Source organism: Palaemon carinicauda, chromosome 3 (genome assembly GCF_036898095.1).
Source record: "Palaemon carinicauda isolate YSFRI2023 chromosome 3, ASM3689809v2, whole genome shotgun sequence".
Lineage (NCBI taxonomy): Eukaryota > Metazoa > Arthropoda > Malacostraca > Decapoda > Palaemonidae > Palaemon > Palaemon carinicauda.
Window position 1 is genome coordinate 13,113,610 of NC_090727.1, and position 27,911 is coordinate 13,141,520.

General features: G+C 34.2%; 1 protein-coding gene across 9 annotated transcripts in view; it reads right to left on the reverse strand.

The window, feature by feature from the left end:
- Positions 1–27,911, reverse strand: part of LOC137638204 (uncharacterized) — a 986,676-nt gene that overhangs the window by 285,391 nt on the left and 673,374 nt on the right. For 3 of the 9 annotated variants that reach the window (XR_011043879.1, XR_011043883.1, XM_068370283.1), the window contains exon 1: positions 12,877–13,353. The exons of 2 other annotated variants lie outside the window; for them this stretch is intronic. The gene's annotated coding sequence lies outside the window, so the exon portion shown is untranslated. Of the gene's footprint in view, positions 1–9,590; positions 9,622–11,039; positions 11,176–12,876; positions 13,354–27,911 lie in introns of those variants that run through there. 4 more of the 9 variants (XR_011043880.1, XM_068370284.1, XR_011043884.1 and 1 more) reach the window with 3 other exon arrangements.

Here is a 27,911-nt window from a genome sequence, read left to right on the forward strand (position 1 = left end):
TAATTTAAGTTTTCGTTCCTTCTCTTAATCCTTTGGAGAAAAAGGAGGGTAATCAGCAGCAATATTCGAAAATTGATTCGATGAGAACACAACCCAGAGAGTTCAGGGATAAAAGAAGACTCCACTCTTATTGAGGGGAATCTTGTATCTGTTGTAAAATAATTCGAATAGACGACGTCTGAGAGGAGATGCAAAATCACTGAAATGAGATACACAATTTGCGATTTACTACGGATTGAGTTTTATCAAGCGAAATTAGGACGATCAAGCAAATACGATCCATGTCGTTAATTACTAGATTACAGCTTATGACTGGACATATATCTGATTATACAAATACGGTTAATGGATGAGGTAAAACTTGAAGGAGAACCCTCTCATTATGAGTGGTATTGGATGTGCCGATTAACGTGGACTAGAGTCACTAAACGACAGTATAGGATTCTAAAAATCTTGAAGGTGCTGCAGGGCACAGGACTTTCTCGTGTGACAGGACGCGGAAAACTATTCATAAAGTGAAGTGAAAAAATTAAAAATGATATCGTACAAGAGTTCTACAACAAGATTTTATATGACTTGACAGGAAAAGTGCTTAATCCAGCTAAACCGGAGGATAATGAAATAAAACTTAACCATGTTTAGGTGTCTCTGGCCCAGTTGGCATTGGCTCTTTTGACTACAGTTCACATACATGTCTAGCACTGAATATCAAATTTTATTTATAGAAAAAGAATGGTTTACGAAAAATATGTTAACTTGACAACCTCTATAAGGAAACTTTTAAAACAAACATTACACCCCCACACAAAATATTTGCAGATGTTGAAAAAAAAAAAAAAGGCTTTAAAATCAACTCCTGGAAATAGGCAATGCTTTACAATCAAGACCATAAAATGTACCTCCCTCCCTTAAAAGAAAATATAAGACTGATCATATTGTAGAGAAACTCGTTCCTTTGCTAACCGGTTAGAATGAAAAATTGCCAATGACTATGAGCTCCCATTCTCTTTTCTTTAACACCCAAGTTTTACACAGACAAAGTTAACAAAATTAAGATTTTGGTTGTATTTATACAGTAGTATATATATATATATATATATATATATATATACACACATATATATATATATATATATATATATATATATATATATACACACATATATATATATATACACACATATATATATACACACACGTATATATATACACACACGTATATATACACACGTATATATATACACACACGTATATATATACACACACGTATATATATACACACACGTATATATACACACACACGTATATATACACACACACGTATATATACACACACACGTATATATACACACACACGTATATATACACACACACGTATATATACACATATATATATATACACACATATATATATCACACTATATATATATACACATATATATATATATATATATATAAAATATATATATTATATATATATATATTATATATATATATATATTATATATATAATATATATATATTATACATAATATATATATATATATATATATATATATATATATATATATATATATATATATATATATATACACACACATTACGAATAAAATACTTTTTTTTACTTTTACTTTTAGAGGTTTATTTCTCGCCCTCCATCAAACACAAGGTCTGTTCAGGCGGGCCTTGGTGTATGAAAAAATAATTCCTTTCCAGTTAATATTTTGCTCTGTATCGTTATCAGTTATTTCGCTAGCATTTGTATTCAGGCTTAATAGTTTTCAGGTCACTATTATAACACTTTCTAAAAAGATAAGTCTTCAGGTTTTTCTTGAAGGCAGCCACATTTGTGCTAGTCTTGACATCGAGTGGAAGGTCGTTAAAGAGTCTCGGTGCAGCATAACTGAACGTTCTTCCTCCTATTGCATGATTCACACTAATTTCGAATAGTCTATGGGGGTCATCTGCATGTCTAACTCTTACAGTGGCGCTGGTAGCTTCAGGGTAGGGGATCAAGCAATCACGAAGATATTTTGGCTTATCACCTGTAAGTGCTTTGTGAGTCAACAAGCAAATTTTAAATTCAATCCTAGCCTTAACAGGTAACCAATGTAGATCGATCAGTGCAGGAGTTATTCTCTCCCGAAATTTAATGCCTTTTATCAGTCTAGCCGCCCGGTTTTGCACATTTTGAAGCTTCCTTAGTAGTGTATTGGGCAATTTGTAGTACAGAGAATTGCAATAATCAAGCCTTGATATTACATGACTCACCACTAAAATTTTTGTACTGCCCTCTGTTAAATATTTTCTAATAAATGCTATGTTTCTCAGGTGATAGTTACACACTTTCACTGTGTTCACAATTTGGTCCTTCATTGACAAATTACAGTCTATCAGTACACCCAAATTTTTCACAACAGGCACAATCCCAACATCAGCATCACCAATTTTTATACTTTGAATTAACTGGTAATTCTTCAAAGCCACCCTTGTGCCAAAGAACATACATTCTGTTTTATCATCATTTAATTTGAGCTTTTTCCTCTGCATCCATGTTTTTATTTCAGTCATTATCTCATCAATTTTCTTCTTTGTATCTTGTGTTGTTGAAATTGAGAGGTAAAACTGAGTATCATCTGCATATAGTTTAAAACCCACTTTGTGTTTTTTCAAGATGTGTGATAGCTCGATAGTATATATGTTAAACAAGATAGGGCCCAGGACACTACCCTGTGGTACACCCTTCATAAGAATTCTCTCATTGGATCGGTTTCCAGAAACTTCTACAATAGTCTTCCTGTTCACTAAGTAACTTCGCAAAAATTTCAGTGCTTCCTGAGTCACTCCAATAGACTTCAAGTCGTCAAGTAAGTACTCGTGCACAACAGTGTCAAAAGCAGCACTAAGATCTAACATAATTAAAATTCCACACTTTCCCCCATCAAGAAGACCTATCATATCATTCATTATTGAGCACAAAGTAGTTTCTGTAGAATGATTAGCTCTGTAGGCCGATTGATTTTCCGGGAATACCTGTAACTCGTCAATATGCGCCCACAATTGCTCACTTATGACTTTTTCAATAAGCTTTGACATGTAGGATAAATTTGAAATGGGCCTATATGAATTTAGCTCGTTTACATCACCTTTCCCTTTGTAAATTGGTTTGATCAACGCAGTTTTTTTCACAGCTAGGAAAACAGGATTGCGATATACTTAGGTTAATTATGTTCAGGTAAATATTATATACGACTTGTTTGTTTGGAGCTTCAATTATTGAACTGTTTGGGAAAGGGTCGTTTCCACAATATGTATTCTTCATCTCTCTCATAACCTTTAACAAGTCGCACATATTTATCTCCCTAAATTTTATTAACTTCTTTCCCTCTTTCACTGGCATAGCTGACTGTCCCTCCAAGTGATTTTGGGGGAAGCCTCTATAGATTTTATCAATTTTTTCACTAAAGAATATAGCAAAACTCTCTGCACAAACATTATCAGGCAAGACATATTTTTTCTTTAATCCCATCAAATCATCAAGGTTTTTATGAAAGTCCTTCATGTTATTAGTTTTTTTACATTCGCCGTTGTAGAATTTTCTTTTTGTTTTTTCTAACAGGATGTTATAGTCATTTCTGGCCTTATTATATAGATTTCTGGCTTGTAAGGATTTGGCTCTTTTCCATCTACCTTCCATCTTACGTCTGTGTCTTTTTGCCTTTAATAGTTCACTATTATACCATCTAACATTTTCGCGTACCACTATTTGTTTGTTCTTTATGGGACACATGGTATCGTACATTTTTCCAAAATTGTCGTTGTATTTCTTGGTATAGCACCCAACACATTCTATGTCTACCATATGTTCACATTGTGTGTTCACACAAGACATTTGCGCTACACTAGCTTCAATAAAATTCTCAGCATCAAAATTTTCCCGTTCCCTATATGTGATCCATTTTTTCAATACTCTGGTGCAATTTATATTAACATTAAAGGTGATGAGTTTATGTGTTTTTGAGATCTCAAAGTCTGGTTCCACTTCAAGGTTTTTTATTAGGTCTGAGTCTTTTCCACATATGACCAAGTCGAGTGTATGACCACCTACTGACGTTGATACCAAAACACTGTTTATTAAATTAAACATCTCAAATACTTCCTTGAGTTCTTTAGCCTTATTATCATTTTCATCATCTACCCAACAGTTGAAGTCTCCACCAATTAATGTATTTTTAATATCGTCCACCACACCCACAAGAATACTAAATTCTTCAATGAATTTAGTCATATTACTCGCTGGTGGTCTATATAATGATATTATATTCAATACCTTATTGTTTCTTGTCAGTTTTAAACAGATATATTCAAACGTTTCAAATACCATTTCATTCATGATAGAAACCCTAGAGAAAGTTTTCGACACAAAGACACCCACTCCTCCTCCAGTTTTGTCCTTTCTTGGTACGTGATAGAAATCATGAGTACACGGTGTCATCTCCTGAATCTTTGAGTTATCACTAATATTTCCCTGCAACCAAGTTTCCGTTAATAAGCATAAATCTAATTCCATCTCGTTAATAAGATTTCTAATCTCTAAGGTTTTATTCCCCACCGATTGAATATTTATCAGACCACACTTAACCAATGGGCTAGACTCCATGATCGGTTCTATTTTTTATCCTGGTAAGCTCCTCCTTGTATACCTTACAGTTATCATCATATGTCCTATGATTCGTATCATTGTAATTCCTCATTGTGCAGTTATGACACTTTAACGTATTTACATTACAATCCGTGGTTCGATGATCCTGGCTACACTTGGCACATACCTGAGTCTTGCTACAATTTTCAGCAGAATGACCAAATTCTTGGCATTTATAACACTGAAATACATTGTAGGAATCATAGATTTTACAGCATCCTCCAAGCGTGGTATATACTCTATCATCTCTTTTACGGAAGACTTTCCTGATAGTTGGACTACACTTTATAATGACATGTAATTTACCGCTTTGTCTTGATTTAAACTTCCTGATCAATTTAAAGTCTTCTTCATTTTCACATATATCATTCAACCATTCATTCTTCTCCATTATACTGGCAATTATATCATCTTCATTTTCATCAATATTGCAGACCTTGATCTTCGGTTTAAGTAGATCCTTTTTATCTACTTCTACCTTAATGTCATTCTTGACCTCTTCTAAGTCATTTTTAGCCTTTTCTAACCCAGTTTTATCCGCAAAATTAACTACCAAGTGGCCTTGTTTAGAGGTTTTGACCTGTTCGACATTCGTGGTTATCTTCTTCATGATAGTTTTCTTGATATCTGAAGCCTTCTTATTTTCCTCCGTAGATTTTATAACCAAAGTGTTTCTTGATTTTAACTTACTTGCATATGTAGTCTTGGTCACATTCTCTTTTTCATATTCCATAAGTTTCTCTTTCAGCTCGACAATTTCTTGACGCATATCCATGTATTGAGCAGTTATCATATCCATAAAACCAGACATCTGTTGTTGTACATTTACCTTCATCTCCTCTATGATGATGCTTAGTCTCGTTATGTCATCAACACATGCAGACTCAACACATTTTGGACATTTATAAATGATGTTCCTGCTTTTTAAAAGAGTACTTGAACCATCCTTTAAATTAGAGCAAGCTTTTTCATCATGGTACCATCTTCGGCATTGGTCGCATTGCATCCCATCATTGACATAGGACTCACAGTGCCCACACATGCCATGATTGCCTCCGTCATCACATTCTTCATAAGCTGCTGCCATTATACTTTCCTCCCTTCCTGTGAGTACCTCGTCAATTTCATTCATAAATAGACCGAGATCATTCACGGGATTACGTCTTCCTTTTCGTTTTCTAAGGAAAGACATATTGAATCATTATTTCAATGAACTTTTCAAGTAGCCCCACCCCAACGCAAAAATGCTGGGTCAGGCCTTTCACTACAGACCTCACATACAAGGAAACCACTGATTTTTAGCACTATATTTCACTAATGTCAACACTAGCAAACACCCACAAAGAGATTTTTCATAGTACAAACAACGAAATACACAATGATTCCGTTTAAAGCCAGATTCGATACAGAGCACTGAAACACACGTCCACACCCGTACGTGTCAAAATACGTACAACTGAAATGATATCAGGTGAATACAATTTTCTTCACGAAGGAATTAAGTGGCTTGCAAATCCGAAAACTTACATTTACAAAATTTGGACTGCTGTTAAATGAAAATATGTGCATACACTGATATATCAATACTGAGCCAGTAGTAGTTTCTTAACACATTCATACATAACACGCACACACACACAAAGTGTGTGAGCGGTGAGAGTGAGCGCGAGCTCTTTTAAACAGGCTGATTTGAATTAAACTTCGGTGTTAATATACAGAAACTTAATCCCAAGTAAAAATTAAATTAGAGAGGAAACTGGGATTAACGTAAGATTATTAAAAGAATTTCCTTGGACACTTCTCAAGCTGGGCGAATAGATTTAGGTTTCTTGGGCAAGAGACTGTGGCCAACACCATACCCAGGCAGATTGGCTGAGGTGTTAGAAGGAAGATTTCGTAGTTTAGCGCTCGAAAGAATAACGGAAGAATGCTTCAATAAAAATGGTTATTTAGATAATACACTAAAGGTCTTTTTATGTAAAGACGTACTGCTGTTTGTGCTTGAATCTACTATCATAAATACCGTATCAAACCGGGTAAATTGTCCTAATGCATACATCCAACCAAAAAGTACGGTAATTATTAGGAAAGATTGCCGATTCGTGAAAAAAAAAAAAATCAAAAGCTGCAATTACGTTGAGAACTCGCGTCTTTCCTATGGAAATATGTTGTAAATATAACGGGTCATTGCTGGTCCATAAACATAAAGATGCAATGCTTTAAATCTCTCTCATTACAATTCCAACCTTTGCACTAAGCTGACTACGATACACAACAAATTGGGGAAAAAATAAATCTTAGGACACACGGACAGGAGCTAGAAAAGGACCTTGAAGGTCAATATTACCAGCGGCCGAAGGGGATTAAACTCTTATTGGGAAAATTGTCGATAAATACTTGATAAAAGGCTGATTAATGCATGCAGTGTATCAGGCACCAAAACACGAGAGAGAGAGAGAGAGAGAGAGAGAGAGAGAGAGAGAGAGAGAGAGAGAGAGAGAGAGAGAGAGAGAGAGAGAGAGAGAGAGAGAGAGAGTTATTTCAATCTCTTGTATTTAGCAGTTCCCTTATTCGTATCAGATTATTTGTGGAGTCCTTCAAAACATAATTACACGCTCCATTTCCACCACACTCACTTTTCCGGACCTCATCATAATTTCAAGAATGCACAATCATCGTTCTTCTGCAGTTATTCAATAAAGACGAAAATACCTTCCCGCTTCCTCTCATCCATATGCAGGAGGAGGACCAACAGCTTTGGCAATCAATCACTCAAGCCTCCTTGTGAATCTACGTCTAGCTGTAGCTGAAATGGCGTGTAATTAAGTTAAATGTCGCTCCAGATACTCACTGAAGGGAAACACAAACAGTTGTCGGATTTATTTAAAAGAATCGTTCGTAAATCTTCACATCAAAATATTTGTCTAATTGCTGTTATTTTCGTACTGAAATATTTTGTTATTACACTTTAATATCCTTTTGCAATTTAATACCTATCCAAATATATAACTGTTAAATCCTACCGAAGCACATTAAAAACTTGAATAACTAGAAGGGAAGCAAAAAAATAATTACCCCACTGTACGGAAAGTAGCTATGTAGTTGACTAAAAGGATGCTCAGGGGTACAAAATACTTACGAAAAACCTACAAGAAAACTAAATGGCAAAAGAACCGAAAGTGGTACTGTACATGGGCAGCTCTTGCAAGAAATAAAACATGTCACATTAAGAACACATTGCGAAGTAAAACATTGGGAAGGTGATGAAAGTTAATAGTGGTGAAAGGATACCGGCAGACAAAATCTTCTTGAGGGTTAACTACTACACTGTAATTGTTCAGGGGTTATTTCCACTTGGTAAGGGTTGAAGAGACCCTTTAGCTATGGTAAGCAGCTCTTCTAGGAGAAGGACACTCCAAAATCAACCATTGCTCTTTAGTCTTTGGTAGCGACATAGCCTATGAACTATGGTCTTCCACTGTCTTGGGTTAGAGATCTCTTGCTTGAGGGTACACCCGGGCACACTATTCTATCTTGTTTCCCCTCTTGTTATTTTGAAGTTTTTATCTTGTTATTTTCGAGTTTTTATAATTTCTTACTGAAAGATTTATCTTAATGTTATCATTGTTCTTAAACTTATCTTGTAGTTTTTCCTTATATCGTTTCCTCCTTGTTAGAGCCCTCGGGCTTATAGCATCCAGCTTTTCTAACTAGGGTTGTAGCTTAGCAAGTAATGATAATGATGACTACACGAAATTGAAGTTTCGGGCTTAAGCGAGCCTCGAACTTCCGATTCAGATTGAGAGCCAGGGACATTTCCAACAGGCCCCCACAATCATGGGTAGAAAGAAAATAAGACATATGATTGGTAATCCGGGAAGCTAAAATTTAGACAAAAAATATAAAGACTTTGGAATTGTATTAGGAACGAGAAAGTGGCTCCCAAACGTGAGTTACAGAAGATGGAAAATGGATTGAAAACTGAAAGATGGAGATAGTTGGGACATTTGGTGAGATAGGATGAAAGGTTGGTCTGAAAAGAATTTAATATCTAACGGTAAAAAATTAATTACGAAAAAACAGGATGTGAAAAATTTCTTAGTCTTCATCATAAGTCTTTTTTGCACGTTTGCTATTATGGGACAACGAATATGACACACAAAAACAGTACTTTATAACCAATATATATCAACAAATAATTATAGACAAAATAGCAGCATTTTGATATTCCCATTCAACAACTCTCCACTATTTTAAAACTCCTTATTATAAGCAGATACACGAGAAGCAAAATTAACATTGAGCTTCCTTGAGTTACCTGATATAAGAGTGAAATAATAGATATCAAAAATGCTGAATTATTTAAAAAATGAACAAACAACGGATATGACAATGAAGCAATATTATTGATAATCCCATGAAGATCATTAACTGGGTTCCTATTTCTCCTTAATATTCCCATTTTCCTATTATCACCAGCTGTGAGAACAGTCATATGCACAATTTGTAATTTAAGGTAAAATTATCATGCACAGATCAATGCCGATTAAATAAAGAACATGCTATTTAAAAAGACGTAACATCGATAAACTGAACGAAAAAAAAATCTCACGTACCGATACCAAAGTGATTTAGCAAAACTTTATTTTTAGAAAAAGCATGTTCACTGTAACGACACAATGACTCTGATCATGTAATTTAGTTAAACGACATACCCACGCAGAAATGGTCTAAATTACACAACGTCTTCTACAATCTGTAGAAATGTTTACATCATTATCGTTAAAATAAAAAGAGAAAATAGAATTGCAAGCGATAAAATGTTCCAATGATACCTTACCATGATAAAACCACGAAAAAATAGGATTAATAAACAAAGATACATTACCGAGGCTCCCGAGTAGACAATTGCGTAGCTTAAGGGTACGATCACTGAACTTGGTCTTACCTGTCAAAAGGAAAAAATATAAGTTAAGTCATTCACATAAAATTTAAACTTCATCCAGGAAAATAAAAATACTTCTAAGGGTTTGCTGAATTAATGGAAATAAAAATTCAACCTTAAACACTTGTAATTAAATTATACTAAATCAATTCACTAAGGTAAAACCCACATACGCTATCAGGAACTTAACAAGATCATGTCCGTAATAGTTTAAAAAAGTTGTTGTAGACCGCTATAACCTCGGATGTTGGTAAATTATTATCGTTGTTATTACTTGCTAAGCTACAACCTTAGTTGAAAATGCAGGATGCTGTAAGCCCAGGTTCCCCAACATGGAAAATAGCCCGGCGAGGAAAGAAAAAGAGAAATATATTTAAAGAACAATTAACATTAAAATTAATATTTCCTATATAAACTATAAAAACTTTAACAAAACAAGAGAAGAGAAATAAGAATAGTGCCAAGACTAGAGAGCAACGGCTAGATTTCAGAGTATCCTTCTCTTAGAAAACCTGCTTACCACAGCAAAAGTCTCTCCTACTCTTACCAAGAAGAAAGTGGCCACTGAACAATTACAGTGCGGAAGTAAACCCCTTGAGAGAAGGATTGTTTGGTAACCTCAGTGTTGTCAGGCGTATGAAAACAGAAGAATATGTAAAAACATGTAAAGAATGGGTCAGACTATTCGGTGTATGTGAAAGGAAAGGGAAATTTAACCGTAACCAGAGGAAAGGGTCCAATGTAGCACTGTCTGACCAGTCAAAGGACCCCATAACACTCTAGCAGTAGTATCTGAACGGGTGGCTGGTGCCCTGTCGGTAAATGTGTAGGAGAGCTCCGCGCTCGATTTAAAAGTTTCTAAAAGTAGAAAACGAAAGAAAACAGTAAATTAGAGCTACAGTTACCTTGAAACTGAGATAATCCTCCTACAACCACCTAACTCTTACACAGAAAATGTAAGCATAAACCTACTACTACAATTATGGGGGACCCCAGTGGGAAGCGGGGTTTTTGGGTGGGGGGAGGAGGAGAAAAGTGATTTTTCGGGGCACTACCGAACCTAATACAACTACCTACCCTACCCTGGGGGCCATGTACTCCTACCTAGGCCTACCGGGGGGGGGGGGGCTCCGCCCCCCCCCTGCGACCCCCCCCTTAAGGCCACAGTAATTTTCAGGGCACCACCGAACCTAAGACACCCACCTAACCTAGCCTATGGGGCCCTGTACCCCTACCTAGGCCTACCGGGGGGGGGGGGGGGGCTCCTCCCCCCCTGCGACCCCCCCCTTAAGGCCACATTAAGTTTCAGTTCAAACGAAACAAATTCAAATGAAAACGCCTTTTGCAAAAAAAGGAACACAAACTTCAAATTAGTCTCAATATCTAACTTACCTTTGAAACAAGACACGAAAAAATTGCACCTCCTCTTCCTTTTCCCACGAGTAACCACACTACGATCACACCGGAATGCTAATTTGTTGTAATCTATACGGCACACATTTTCACAATTAGGGCACTTTTTCTCTGCCAAAATCAAACCGTGACGTTGAGCAAATGCAATTAGCAAATCAACTTTCCCTGAATAATGTACACAAAAATCCCCATAAGAAATAAAGCAATTGTCACAAGTGACACAGTCGGAACGGGATGAAGGTCCTGCTAATTGCTCCATACTTCACGGCAAAATGAGCTTTTCAGTTTGAAGGGAGATCCGAGACGTGCAAAAATATTCCTCCGCGGAACTTCACGTAAACTGTGGTAACTGGTGGAAAAATAGCAGGGATAAGTGAAGTAATAAGTGTCAGCATTGGCTAGATTTGTAAAAACCGCCATGATTGGTTTTCAAACAGTGTGACGTCAAGAAAACACCTGTTATTGGTTAGAATAGCATTGAGAACTAGTTTGCCATACGCAGTAAGGCGGTGAAACAGCTCATTTTAGCCAAGACATCACACAGTAAACAAAAACAAACACTTAGAAAAATTTCAAGTGAAACATAACTATACACACGAATATCTTCGTTAAATAGAAGCTGCTCATATATTGACTATTATATAAGCGTTCTATATGATATAATAGTGAATTGTAGGTGTTTAAATTCTTCAAGATCTTCCGCGGAGCTCTCCTACACATTTACCATATATATATATATATATTTATATATATATATATATATATATATATATATATATATATATATATATATATATATATATATATATATATATATATATAATTACATAAATATGATATATATATATATAATGAATATATATACATATAAATCATATATACATATGTATACATATCTAAAACAACATATGCAGCCGTTTCTAGTCCACTGCAGGATAAGGGCCTCGGATATGTCAATTCATGTCTGGGGTTTGGTCAGTTTATATCACCACGCTTGTCAGTGTGGACTGGTGATGGAGGGAGATTTTTGTCTGATCACTCACAGCAAACCAACTTAGTATGGGTGACCCAAGATATCACAGCTTTGCTGACCATTGCGATACACAAACCCTCTCACAACGTTAAGGTTTCCCCACTCATAAAGGGTACCCACACACAGTATATGCAGTATACACACACACACACACATATATATATATATACATATATATATATATATATATATATATATATATATATATATATACACACACATACAGTATATAAATTTATACACACCACACACACACACACACTATATATATATATATATATATATATATATATATGCATACATACATATATGCATACATACATATATGCATACATACATATATACACATACATATATATACATATATGCATATATATACATTATATATACAGTATATATAATCTTATCCAAAGGAAACTTATTTTTGTTAAAATTTAATCTACATGACTTCAGACAAATTGTTCAGCTTTAAAGCATTTAAGTTGTCGAAATAAAGTTTTGTTAAAACGACCTCAAAAATATGAAATCAATTAGGAAAGCAATATAAATCACATATTAAATATCTAATATACAAAATATGCATCAGTAGCACCTAGATAATAAAATTAAATATATTAGTAAAAAATAATACTAGTGCACCAGTAAAACACATACCATCTCTGCACATAGTTACAATAAATCATTTGGCTGAAGACAGGTGCATCTCGAGTAAAAAGAAAAAAAAAAGAAAAATTGGCCCTAGATAAATAAAACTCTGTCATAATTATAATAAAGAATTATTACCTTCGTGCACCTTTTCATTGTCATACACCCAGTTTTAACAGGTATCGTCCAATTTCTATTTACCTCTAGGGACTTGACGTCGTCATGTGAGTTAGGAATCTCGTTTCTCGAAAGCAGACTTGATTCATTCATATTAACGTTTTGAATTAATCTGTGATAGTGTATCGTGAAGTCCTCACAACGTGTAGCTTAATTATCTTGGATCACTTGAAAAAAAGGGCCCCATTAAAACAAGCTGGATTGACCTCTAGTCAAAATAGGTAAATGCTTTAAGAATATCTCCCAGGAAATAAAGTTTCCGCAAATTTGGTGATTTTTCTTTCGAAAATACGAGAAAAATGTTCTTAACGTAAATATTGCTACAGCGCACGTTTTACTTTCACCGCAAAGTAAACATTAAAGTCAACACTAGTAACAAAGTATGACAGCTGCCCAAGAACAGCGTTTACACTCACACACAACCCAACACTAAGTAAGTGATTGGCAGCTCTACAAGTACAAAACACTTGCGGCGGTATTCTGGGATGTCACAGAGATCAAAGCTAACTACCCAACGGAGTAAACCGGTGATACTCGACCCTCCGGTTGTTATAACGAAGCTCGGAAGGCCAGAGTTTATTCGCTTGATTTTTATTTCGCTAATGCAAGCAAGGAATAGAAGATAAACTTGGAATGTCGTTCAATGTATGTACAGTATACTGGAGTAAACGTTATGATAAACCTTACTAGTTGAACTTTGTAAGATGTAAGGATTCTCATTTAAACAACACTATTGTGCTTGATTGTGGAAATGTGACTTGTTTCTTGTGACTGTATTATGTTAATAGTAAATGTAAAATTACCAATTTTTTAAACAAAGTATATTGTGAAATTTTGCCATGCAGTGTAGGGATTGTTCACGAAAATGAAAAATATACAAAACATATGCAAAATTAACGCAGACCTAATATGATAGCGATTTTCTTTCAGAATAGTTATTTTTCTTTTTCTATTCCTATCGGCTTTTAATCAAGAGAACAGAGACCAAAGCCCTAAGGAAAAATTGTATAATGCGCTGAAATTCACAGATCCACCGTATTCTTTTGCTTTTCTAAGATTTCATATAATGAAGGAAACAAATCTATCTCATCAATAATATAATAAAATTATACTACATTTACTGGTATCATGCGTCAGCACAATCTTCCCCCTTAGAAATTGTAATATGAGAGGAAAAGCTGATGAAAAAAAAAACTCGGTCACCGTCCAGTAGATTATTCAAACTATTTACTTAGCACACGAACACACACTTTTTTAACCAAACGAGATTCCACATGAGTGAACTTTTGAATAGGGATGTTCATCCCAGAGTCGAAGAACTTTCATAATAAGGATAACTTATTTACGGCGAAACGCTTTAAGTATTGGACGCTACTAATGAAAATGAAGGCTGGGAGACACCTTATGCAAACTACATGGAAGTCAGTGTTTAAGATATTTTGTACAAAATATGTAACGAGTAAAAGAAAATACTTTATATGAGTCTTTTGGTACTACTGTATACATGTAACTGTTATGCATTCATTGCCTTATTATTATTATTATTATTATTATTACTACCAGTTAAGCTATAACCCTAATGGGAAAAGCAAGTTAGATTTAAAATGTGAATGTTAATTATTTATCTATTTATTGAGTATTGTATCTCTCTCTCTCTCTCTCTCTCTCTCTCTCTCTCTCTCTCTCTCTCTCTCTCTCTCTCTCTATATATATATATATATATATATATATATATATTCAAGAGGTGTACTTTAAGTAATGAGAAGATTATGGTCACTTACACTTGAACTGCTGAATCATGGATAAACTCTCTCTCTCTCTCTCTCTCTCTCTCTCTCTCTCTCTCTCTCTCTCTCTCTCTGTGTTAATTAAGGCTCTTTTATTCAAATAATTCATTTTCAAATGATCGATGCAGATCTATATGTATCTCCCTCTCTTACTCCCTCAAACAGTATAATTATGGAAATTTTTTTTTCTCAAGAGTGACGCAACCATCTAAAAAAAATTACCAATCCTTTCAGTTATCTAATCTTTTACCATTTTTTCTCCATTCAACTCTTCTTATGCTACATAACCTAAGCACATAGATCATACTAAGTATTTAATTTATTTTTATCTATATCCCACACACACTCCACTTCTATTACATTTATTCACAAATACTTGCATGAATCAACTCCTATTCAACCTTAATTTATGAGTGTAAGGTATACCACGATCTAAGTATACACTATAGTTATGAGTCGGGAGTTGCCTACGATTAGAAGCTGTGCCACGTTTCCAGTGTAGTTTTCCATGAATAACTGAACTAAAAAACCGAAAATATTACAACAACCCTAACATCCAAGTCTTAACCCTTTGTAGCCAAAGTATAGTGTCTATTCGTGCGCGTGACCTCTCCCAATTCCTCTTTATTATAATAGTCCTTATCTCCTAACGCATATCAAAATATTATTAGTCAAATCATTTCACGTTGTTCCTCATATATCCGATCTATCAACCAATTCTTCCATTATCCTTTCTAGTATCTAATTTTTACGAATACGACTGATATTTGTTTTTACTACACGAGTTTCAATGTTATTATACTGTACTGTACTGGAAAATATTCCAATATATCTTTGACAAAGATACAGACATACATACATACATACATACGGACTCACACACATAATCAAACACATGTACACTGTATATAATATATGCGTGTGTGTGTTTGCATCATTCAATTCGCATAAGATTACTGCATGCAGGGATTCCTAAATCATACAAAACACAATTTACATTATGAGCATGCACTTAGAAGAAGATTATCTCTTCGAAATTAATTTCACCCAATTTTTTTTTTCATCTATTTTTTTTTTCTTTTTTTATAAAATCCAAACCTCCAAAAGCATCTTGGGGTATAATATACAACGCAATTATCCTTTCCAAAAGAATAAAATCTCCAGCAAGAAACATCCTGCGTGCAATCCTTTTAGCCGACTTGTGAAATCACTCAATCATAAAGTAATTGGGTATTTTTTTCATCTCAAGCAGCTTATGACGTCAATACAGGCAACGAACTAAAAGTTTAATGGGTTTCTTAACATCTGGACTATACCTAAAATGCTTCATACAATATCCATCAGACTTAGGGAGAGAGAGAGAGAGAGAGAGAGAGAGAGAGAGAGAGAGAGAGAGAGAGAGAGAGAGAGAGAGAGAGAGAGAGAGAATCAAATATTTAAAGTTGGTAAATAACAATTGGAGCAGCATGTGGGACGCCAAATACATTATGTTGTCCAGTTAAACAGAATCATAGGTTTTCTACCACAACTGCAAAAGAAATGATTCGACTGAGATTACCTGTAAATAATTCTTATCTATTAGTCATTTAATAAAGGCACATCATTTCAATGGACGTTTTTACAAAGTAAACGAACAAATACAAAAAAAAAAAAAAATCATAACTTTTATGGAACGAACGCTCCAGTGTCGTCCAAGTCTTCCATCCTTAATATTAATAATAAAATTGTTACAATTAACTGGGATAAATGTAGTCCCGTACTGCTTTAAAAAAAAGCTAACAATTCCACAAATAATAGTTCGAAACTTTATGTGATTTAAATCGGGTCTCATTCATGTACATTCTGATACGTGCAATAATGAACGAGTGCACAACAACTTGACAACGTATTGCCAAAATAAAGTATCTATGGTAATTGCTAATATCATGACACAAGAGCTATTACTTTTCTGCAATAAAGCCCTTTTTGCCATCCTCTATATACCACCCATTTAAGAGGTCGGAATGAAGCGTTTCAATTTTGGGCGAATTGAGACCTATAATGAAATGAGAACAAAACTGAATTCATGGTGGTGGGCAAGAGAAACAGCGTGAGAAACTTAGGTGATATTCAAATGAACATAAATAATGACTCAGTGCCGATATCTAGTAAAGTTCGAGATCTAGGTGTATTTCTTGACTGTAACCTGTCTCTGAATGCCCAAATAAATAATGTAATAAAAACTGCTGGTCATCATCTAAGATATATTGCGTTTATAAAAAAGTACCGGGACGAAAATTATGTAGAGAAACTTGTGATAAACTGTGTTATTACCAGGATTGACTACTGCAACTCTATCTATTACAATTTACCAAAAGTGCAACTTAACAAATTACAAAACATAATAAACAGCAGCAAGACTGATAAAAGGTGTCCCACCTAGAGAAAGGATCACCCCTATACTAATCGATTTACACTGGCTACCGATTAAAGCGAGAATTGAATTTAAAATATGTACATACAATAACCCAGCAAGTTATCCGAACTGGGCGTCCAAAATACTTAGGAGCATTGCTACATATTGCGCAGCCAACAAATCGTGTCGACACGAGAATAGTTACAGATGGCTTCAACTTGTTGGAACCTAGATTTATGTATACTTTAGGCTCCGGAGCCTTTAAATATGCGGCCCCGAGACTATATTATAAGCTCCCACGAAACATTCGAATGATGGAAGACATTAAGGCTTTCAAGAGGAAACTGAAGACTTTCTTATTTCAACAGTCATACAACAGTGACGATTCAACAGTAAATAAACAATACGCGACATGAAACGTTAAATTCTCTGAACGAACAAGGTAAAACGACAGTGAAGGTCCTGAAGAGAGTGGGGTTCCCCTGCTGAATGGGACCGGAAAAGCAGCCATCAAAATAAAATTAAGTACAATTTTAGTTGTTTTGCTCACGGTTATACGTGAACACAATCACTGTGTTTGTTACAGTGGTTATTCTTATTGCATTATGAAATTAGGGCCATGTGACTCAGTGCTCGGACTGAGGAGGCCATTCAGTCCCGAAGTGCACCAGGTAAAAATCGCTATTTGCACTATGAGGTAAAAATTAAAAGATTCAATAGTAAGGAATCGAAAAACAACTAAAAGGTGGGTGCAGACTGGAACCAAAAGGCCTCTTCAAAGGCATTGCAAGTTAGCTGCTTCCCTGGTATTAATGCACACTTTTAGCTGTGGCAAATGTGTTCTTATGACGTCAAAAAGAGGAGGAAAGGATAGTGAATTTAGTAATGGTAAGACACCTTTTTTGTAGGCTACAACAGCTGCATACACCACCCAAAATGAAATACTATTTTTGTGAGCTGATAGTAATCATTAAACTCAAGGTTTCCTTAATCGCATTTTAAGAATTAATAAACTTTCTATCATTATCTTATTGTTTTGTCAGTTTACTAAAAATCTACTGTACTGTGTAAGTATTCTTCTTTGTAAAGTTTTTGAGATGGATATATTAGGGACATTATTATTTTACTTGCTTCTTTGTCTGCCTCTCTATTATACTTTTGCATGCAAATTAGTAGGAATTCAGGATTAAGTATCATGCACTGTATACGATGTGCATATCTGCAAAGTAAACATTGTACTGATGTTAAATTAAACCTCATCTCTCTCTCTCTCTCTCTCTCTCTCTCTCTCATATACATTTTGATGACCCCTTTAAAATTTTCCGTAACCAACAGAGGTTAACAATTCGTCACTTAACCCTCCAACATGCCCTTTAAATTGACCTTTGTTTCCATGCATCATTACATTTCCCTTGCAGGAGGAAACATCCTCTCCTCTCAATGTTATTCATCTTTTCACCGTCTCTTGTCGAAGAATACAAAAGCCTTCATCATCATTATGGGAGTCTCGGTTGGAGCCTGTTGGGTACTCTGTTCTTTCGCGTATTTCAAGAACTGGGGAACTACCATTATTACCGTATTATAATTACCATTAAAATAATAACCGTTATTGACGGTTTTGTTCAGTTATCGTTGTTTTTCATCATCTTATTAATCTAGCTTTATCTCGTATAAATAACTTTCATTAAATATCAAGTAACAATAGAATAAAAGATAGTCTCATCATCATTACGGCACAAAGCTCTCAGGATTTCTAGACAAGAGCATTATGAAAAAAAATTTATAAATAATTTGACAAGTCTGTCAAAAGGTGGTGACTGTTTCAACGCTTCCCTAAAGATACGTTGCTCTTCGGCAGTCTCCAATCAGGGAACTCTTAGGTTAAATTCCCTTGATGACAGTAAACAGTAACACTTTGTTTAAATGATGTTTACGTAAACTCAAACAAACAGCATTATTTGCTCTCTCTCTCTCTCTCTCTCTCTCTCTCTCTCTCTCTCTCTCTCTCTCTCTCTCTCTCTCTCTCTCTGGTTTGAACTTGTATGTTCGGAGACCATCTAAAACATTAATGTTTTTAAAAATGTGCTCAGAAATGCGATTAATCAGCAGATGATTAACATGATGTCTTCGCAATCATATAACAAATCGTCATCCCATCTAAGATTACGTATAATGAAGCTAAAGAATCTCATTACGTAATTCTATATTTGAACTCTACTAGTTGCTAGTTTATTATGAAACTACAGCCCTTCTTCTACTTCTCACACCGAGAAAAAATAAGAGATTTTAACATTCTTTCGATGGATTTCTTTAGGGACGACAAACTTTACTCTCAAAAAGATATGAAGATGACCCAACTTTTCCAAACTTACTTAAGACTATTATCATATTATTAGCATCAAGGCGCAGTAATCGGCACAACACCTTAAAATCTATATAAACAAAAAATAGTCATGTCAGCAAGTTCAGTGGTATTTGTTAGGGTTAGCGTGAAGAATAAATTATTTATGTACTGAATGTTCCTTACCAAATCTGATTTGAATTAAAAACCAGTGTATTTAGTTCAATTTTAAATAGCGGAATATTTTTCACTTCAGTTAGAATTAATCTAATGTTGAGATATGAAAGTTAAATAAAGCAATTCGGTTACCAATATTTCTTCATTTAAAGAACAAAATAAGACTGTTACTTTGCATAAAGTGTACATTATGGAAGGGGTAAAATCATACCAAATTGATAATTCAATGTGAAAATATTAATATTCAAGACAAAATTTAAATATTTGTATTTATGTGACGTTGTTGCATATATATATATATATATATATATATATATATATATATATATATATATATATATATATATATATATATATATATATATATATATATATATATATATAAAACACGAAACATATATTTTCACTGAATATGGATTTGCATCAGAAATACCAGAGGAGTATATGTTGGATTCTCGCAGTAGCAAAATATATATTCTGACATGTACCCTGGCAGTGCATCCCGCCACCGAAGGTAAACTGATATAAGCGAAGGAAATGCGATGCCGGTGTGTGTGTATGCTTTTTTAATGGACTTGCGTTGTGGAAGAAAATATATCACCAATGCCAGAGGCAAACTGCTTCCAATTACCTGATTTATTACTATTCTATGTTTTACTCATGCTAATTCACAATGCAGCATAGAAACACATTCGTAACAAACACAAGTCCTCTCTTTCACACAAATATATAAATATGTAACAGCTCCCAGAAATTTCTTTGCTCTGTAGAACTCAACAGGATATGTAACTGGTAGTTGGTCGACTATGATGGATCACATGTAAGGTGGCAGAAGGGCATGTGGCTAGCAACATCATGCCAAAGCATGGTGTCTATGAAAGTTATTTGAGAAATTTTCAAAACTATTGAAAAAAATCTTGCAATTAAAATGATAGTCTGGGGATGAGCTGATGATATCGATTAAAAGTTTTTATGATAGAACCCAAACTTATGCTACGAATAAAAGAATTGATTATGCAATACTGAAAGGTGTTGATTTGTAAAACTATTTATAAGTACACAGAAACGAATATGATATGCCGAGAGAAGACATAAGTGAAAGAATAGTAGCAAGAAAGGAGCAGGGTATGCACAAAAGATTGGAAAGACTACTCGTCTACAGAAGCCATGGCTGAAATGTAACTATAGATGCATTGAGCTAAATCTCCTTTAAGGTATTAGTGCTTTGATTCTAATATAAACCAAAATTGACAAGTGAAACAAGTGGACGCGACAAGAGTGTTAGACGAAAGTACAATTCAGAATTGTTACGAGGGTGGAGATATGGACGACCTAAAAGTGCTTGGATAGATGGTGTTAATGGGTCGGAAGGGAGGACCCTAATGTCCAGGGAGATGAATTTTCTTTATAAACGTGGGCATTGGGCTAATATTGAAGCAATTTCCTGTAAGCAGGCTTATTCGGGATTCAACACATATGCCATGGAAAATGAAAGGAGAAAGGATTAATAAGGTAGAATCTTTAACATATTTAGGAACTATGACCTCTAATACATGGTCTTTAGAATTGGAGTTTAATGAAAGATTGAGAAAAGCAAATCAGACAATGGCTAGGTTAAGTAAAATCTGGAAATCAAATCACCTGAAATTATACATAAAAATCACGCTATATATCAGATTAATGAGATCGGTGTTACTCTATAGGCATGAATCGTGGTATGACAATGAAACAATATCCAATAAATTTTGTAGATTTGAGAACAAAGCCCTCAGAAGAGTATTGGGAGTTAAATTGCACGATAGGATTAGAAAAGAAACTATATGAGAGATTACTCGAGTGCCATTTGTGGATGAGATCATGGTAAGGAGTAGATGGATATGGTTTGGGCATGCTCTTCGCAATCCACAAGAGAGATTTCTTCACCAAACTTTTAACTGGACTCCACAAGACACGAGAAGAGTTGGAAGACCCAGGCTACATGGCTGAGGACCATGAAGAGCAAAGTAGAAGATGATGAATGGAGAAATACTGATTTAAAAGCTCAATATAGAGAAGACGGGCGAAATCTGAGGCCCTTTGCATCAATAGGCGTAGAAGGAAATAAATATACATACATATATATATATATATATATATATATATATATATATATATATATATATATATATATATATATATATATATACAGTAGAAGATGATGAATGGAGAAATACTGATTTAAAAGCTCAATATAAAGAAGACGGGCGAAATCTGAGGCCCTTTGCATCAATAGGCGTAGAAGGAAATAAATATACATACATATATGTATATATATATATATATATATATATATATATATATATATATATATATATATATATACAGTATATATATATATATATGAATATATATATATATATTATATATATATATATATATATATATATATATAATTCTAAATGTGTGTAGACCCTCAGTATTTCCTTGTGACCTACAAATTTTTTTTATCTTTATTCATGTTCAGTGATTACTTAAAACATATATACATATATATATATATATATATATATATATATATATATAAACATATATATATATATACACATATACAATACAGACACACACACACACACATATATATATATATATATATATATATATATATATATATATATATATATAATACATTATTTTTTTGCGTGTATCACTTAGAAAACAGGAATAAAAACCATTTTAAGGTTATAAATTTAGTTTAGCCTCAAACCTATCATATTGTGAGATGCTAGGATGAGATATCTTAATCTTACCATACCTGTATATGCCATGAAGACGCTTGCATTCAAGGTTTCTCATGAGCGGTAGTCAAATGAAAGGTCATGGGCTATAGCACTATGTCCCAAAGACTCTACATATACGAGGTCTGATCCAGAGCTCCTTCTCCACACAGATTAAGGCAAGGGATGACCAAAGCTTGGGGTGTTGATGACTCAGCAGGTAGACCTACGGGCAAGGTCTATAGACCTTGCCTATGGGTATACCATATTCCCTCCTCATCACTATAGTACACAAGGACAGTAAGGACGTGTTTGCCAGTGAAAGTGTATCAAGTTATGAAAAAGACGTGAACACTGGACCTACCGACTTTGAGTAGCCGATGCTTCCAAGGAGCCGTCATGAAAAAAAAAACTTGATTTTCTTTTTACATATATTATTCAATATATTTTGGTACGGAGTTATAGGTAAGTTAACAGTAAGTGTAGTCATATCTAACTCGAAAATGATACCGAGATGATGATAAACGCAGTCTGGCCTTGAATCTTTTAAATGACACAAGAGAACGTATAACTAATGACATTCAAGATACTAAAATTTCATGCTTGATAACTAGACCGCAAGAAGAAACTGTAATTGTCACTTGGAAAAAGACGGGATCAAAACAAACACTAACATCTTTATAGAAGGCGGGATTTTACACCAAGCAGCATCGGAAAACTCCCTATTATTATCATTATTACTTGCCAAGCTACAAACCTAGTTTGAAAAGCAAGATGATATAAGCCCAAGGGTTCCAACAGGGAAAGTAGCCCTGTGAAGAAAGGAAATAGGGAAACATTGACTCATGTGCCTGGGTGTACCCTCAAGTACAGTGGAAGACCATGGTACAGAGGCTATGGCACTACCCAAGTCTAGAGAATAGTGGTTTGATTTTGGAGTGCCCTTTCCCAAGAAGAGCTGCTTGCCATACCGGTAGTTAAAGAGCCTCTTCTGCCCTTACCAAGTGGAAAGTAGCTACTGAACAATTAGTGTAGTAGTTGACCCCTTGGGTGAAGAATTGTTTGGTTAGTTTAATGTTGTCAGGTGTATGAGGAAAGAGAATAAGGTGTAAAGAATACACCCGACTATTCGGTCTATGTGTAGGCAAATGAAAAATGAGCCGTAACTAAAGAGGGATCTAATATAGTACTTTCTGTCCAGTTAAAGGACACAAGAACTCTCTAGCAGTAGTATTTCAACTAAAGAAAGATCTGAAAATGAAAAATAACCAAAATAAACTAAAAAGATACGTGGGTGGAACTGGATGAAAACCTATTTCAGATATTAACGGATGAAAAAGATAGACGTCAAAACTTCGCTGTCAAGCATCTGCGATTACCCCAAACGGGAAAGGAAAGCGCTCCAGGTTTTAATAAATGTTGATTGCTCACCGAATCTCCATAACGGTCGGAAGAAATGGAGATTAGTTCAGAAAGACGCTGAAATATTTTTTTAATGGATACCGTTTTTTCACTTTACAGGAGTAAAAACATTTTTTCACAACGAAAATTTTCAGATAAAAAAAAACCACGAAGCAATAGGAAAAAATCCAAAATCAGAAATGCTTTTCTTGCACATTAAGAAATGTAATATCCTTTTGTCGTTGTTAATATAACAGATGTTTATACTGTAACGGGTCAATCATTAAGAAATAAAAATAAAACTATCATATATCTTATAAATACTAGAAGTGTGCAAAAAATCTTTATTTGATTTTAGCACTATGTGCAGTATACTTTACTGGAAAAATTTAATTCTATAGATAATTGTGGTGTAACACTGTCTATTATTTTGTTAAAAAAAAATAACAAAAATTAAATATGCCATTATACAGTATGTCCATATCCGGTAAAAGAAAAATTGTATGTATCAAGTTAAGCAAAATAGCTGTATATATATTTTTTGTTAGTTTTAAAATAGTTTGATACAATTATAGACTAAAGTTACACATCTCAATCCTACACCAGCTACTATTAATAGCCCTAAAAGTATTGCTGTAAACCTCTGTCAAGGTTGAGGTAACTCTCTTCCCGGGAATAATTGCCTTTCCATAAAAATTTCCATTCCACTTTTGTTGTAGTTGTTGTTGTTGTTGTTTTTGTTGTAGATTGCCTGGCTCTTACGGCCAAGCATTGGTTCTTGCAAATCTGCAGTCCCTAGAGTTTCACTCTCTCCCAAAATCTAATCTCTTGTTGTCATTTATGAAATAACGTTCGAATTTGGATACCAAAATTTACAAATAAGTTGCGCTGGATTTTGGTACATCATGCCTGTGAAATCGTAAACAAGGCTGAGCCATGCACCCACAAAACGGCCCTTCTTCGTACACTTTAAATTACCTTCGCTACCAAATTCTTATAATTTTGAAGAAAACACCACAGCGCGTCTAAAAATCATGGGTGTAAAATTCAAAGTAATATATCGTTGTATATTGAAATACAGGAACTTTTGCACTGTTCTCAAATTGCCATTTCACTCATTGGATTTTTCATACCCAATATTATTAAACAAAGGCTACACTTGAAGATAAGAATAACTGAAGTCTAACAAAATCTAAATCAAAATAAGTTATCTTTGTCAATGTTAATAATAATGGTATCGTTTATTAAAGATAAGAATAACTGAAGTCTAACAAAATCTAAATCAAAACAAGTTATCTTTATCAATGTTACAAGTGTCAATGTTAATAATAATGGTATCGTCTATTATAATCATTGAAATAAATAGAAGAATTATCTGGATACTCACAAATCAGAGATGGGTACCATTCCGAGAAAAATGGGAAAATTAAATGTCCTTAATACTTAAAATTTGATTAGAAATCGGATGAAGCCACAACGAACGAAAATTGATTAAGACCGGTTCCAGATGAATTCTCTGACAATCCCCAGATCCTCATAAACTCCTGCCTTGGAGTTAATTAACAATGGATAGAAATAATAGATTTTACCAACGCAAAGACGTATACACAGCACACACTTTCATATATAAATATTGTGTGTATATATAAACACACACACATATCTATCTATCTATCTATCTATCTATAGATGTCCGTCCAACAATTTATACACACTGCACCATCCACCTCTATATTTTTTGTATTATCTGTCGTGTTCTTTAGAATTTGAGGCCCTTCCTTTCCCATACCTCTTCCACAACATTGGTCTTGGTCTTCGGCTGCTCCTCATTTCTTATACCAATCCATCATACACCAAACTACCGTCGTCCATTATTTCATTATGAACAAACTATACAAAAATACTCTAAACTTTTCAATCAAGATTAGATTTCTCTTGAACTTGCTTCACCCTACGGCCTACACTGACCTCTTAATTGCTTCTTCTTATTTCTGTATTTGTCCACCGTTTAATTGTTCATCAGCCACATATACCGTGCAAATAATTCATCTCAACATCCTCAGTTCATATTTTTTTTTCACATTCACTTTTATAAAAAACAGTTGGCTAAAAAATCCCAGCACACACTGTCTCCTTGGCGTCCTTAAACATTTATCGTTTCAAAATCTTTAATACATATTTTTCTACCTTCAACGCTTCACCTATTCTGTGACACCACTTCTCTAACCCATCCAAATAAACTGCTACCACTCCTCCAAATTCTCTATTAGCCTTCAATGAATCATTTTCCTGGTTTCCATCAAACTTCTAGTATTACTTGAGCTCACATTTATACTAAACCTCCTCCTTTTTCAAAACATTTTACTAATTCTAACAGTGTCTATTCACCGTCCTCAATCAGTGAGGGTATCAACCCCTCCACTCCCTATCCTCAGTAATGATTGATTTACCACACAACGTTGCAACTAGCGTACTCCAACTTTTCACAATTTTTCATCGACAAAGTTACAGAGAAGCCATTTATACACAGCCTTAATTCTTCAGAACTACTTTTACACAAACCAAGCCACGCTTCTTAAAATTATTCTAAATCATACATCACTTCCATACAAAAAAAAAAAAAAAAAAAAACTTTTTCAATTACCTTTAACAGTAACTCATCTCCATCCTCAAAACCTTTGGTAATACTTGTATATCGATTCTACAATAAGCTTTTTCTTTAGTAAAAAATAAAAAATAAAAATTAATTTCAAACTTCATATATAGCTTTTTGATAAAGAACAGTAGATTCAAATTTGACTTATCACCACCAAGCTAAAATGTCATGTTATTCAATATCTGGCATGGGATCTATATATAGTCCCATTCTTGAGGCGGAATAACCATTTTAAATAGGGTACTTGGAAAAGATGAATTATCTGCCGTAGCCTCATTAAATTTGGGAGTAAACAAACCTAAAAGTTAAACATAGATTCGTTTTAGAGGAAACGAAGTCGTTCTCACAACAATTGAAACAGGAATGAAACTTCTTTAAAATCACTAAGGATCAAGCATCAAAGTGTAGTCATTACAGAGATGGGAAATTGTGAACAGAAATTCCAACATAGGAAAAGCGCCAATGCGGTCATTCTTAAGAAAGTCCCTAAACAGTGTTATGCAGAACACAAACACCGACATTACCTTGGTTCTCTATCTTAACTTTCTCTTAATACTCCAAAAAGCATATACTTACATATACAGTAAATGAATTTGTTTAAACGGTTACGCAATGTATTTACATATATGTTACAGGATGATAAGAGACAAATGGAACCTGGTCATATTTAGAAAAAAAAAAAAAAAAAAACTTACAAAGATATAAAACAAACCAATCAGTAAATGCGACTCACCGTCTCCTCGATATTGATTAGTTAAGTAAGATTAGTATTTGCAACTCAGAACATAGTGCACTAAATAAAACACTTTCCAATCTTTTGGAGAAATATACTATTGATACGAGCAATCAAAACTACATTATAATTCGTATACCTTAATCTTATTGCGGGTCTTATTTATTCAGCTTCAATACAGTTATGAAAACTAGACATGCCCGATGATAGAATACAATTATCAAGAAAATTTCCAATCACATTAATTTTGATGAACGCGATATTCTTCGACAGTGATTTATGTGAAGGGTTATCATTCCATATTAACACCTTAACCAATAATACCACTTATTCAGCTTACTTTTGTTTCAGGTACAGAAGAACGCTGAAGGTTGGGAGTAACGGGTTTAGTAACTGCCTTTTTTAAAGAACGTACATAAAAATACAAAAACCAACACATATATCTCTCTCTCTCTCTCTCTCTCTCTCTCTCTCTCTCTCTCTCTCTCTCTCTCTCTCTCTCTCTCTCTCTCTCTCTCTCTAACACACACACGTACACACACACGCATATATATATATATATATATATATATATATATATATATATACATATATAGATAGATAGATAGATAGATAGATAGATATAGATATAGATATAGTGTGTGTGTGCATGTATGCCCAATATACGTGTCCGTTAAATCTAAAAAAGTGAGACAAACAGAAATGTCGCACACCATTACATTTATTTTTTTAACTAAATACGAGCTTGAAAAA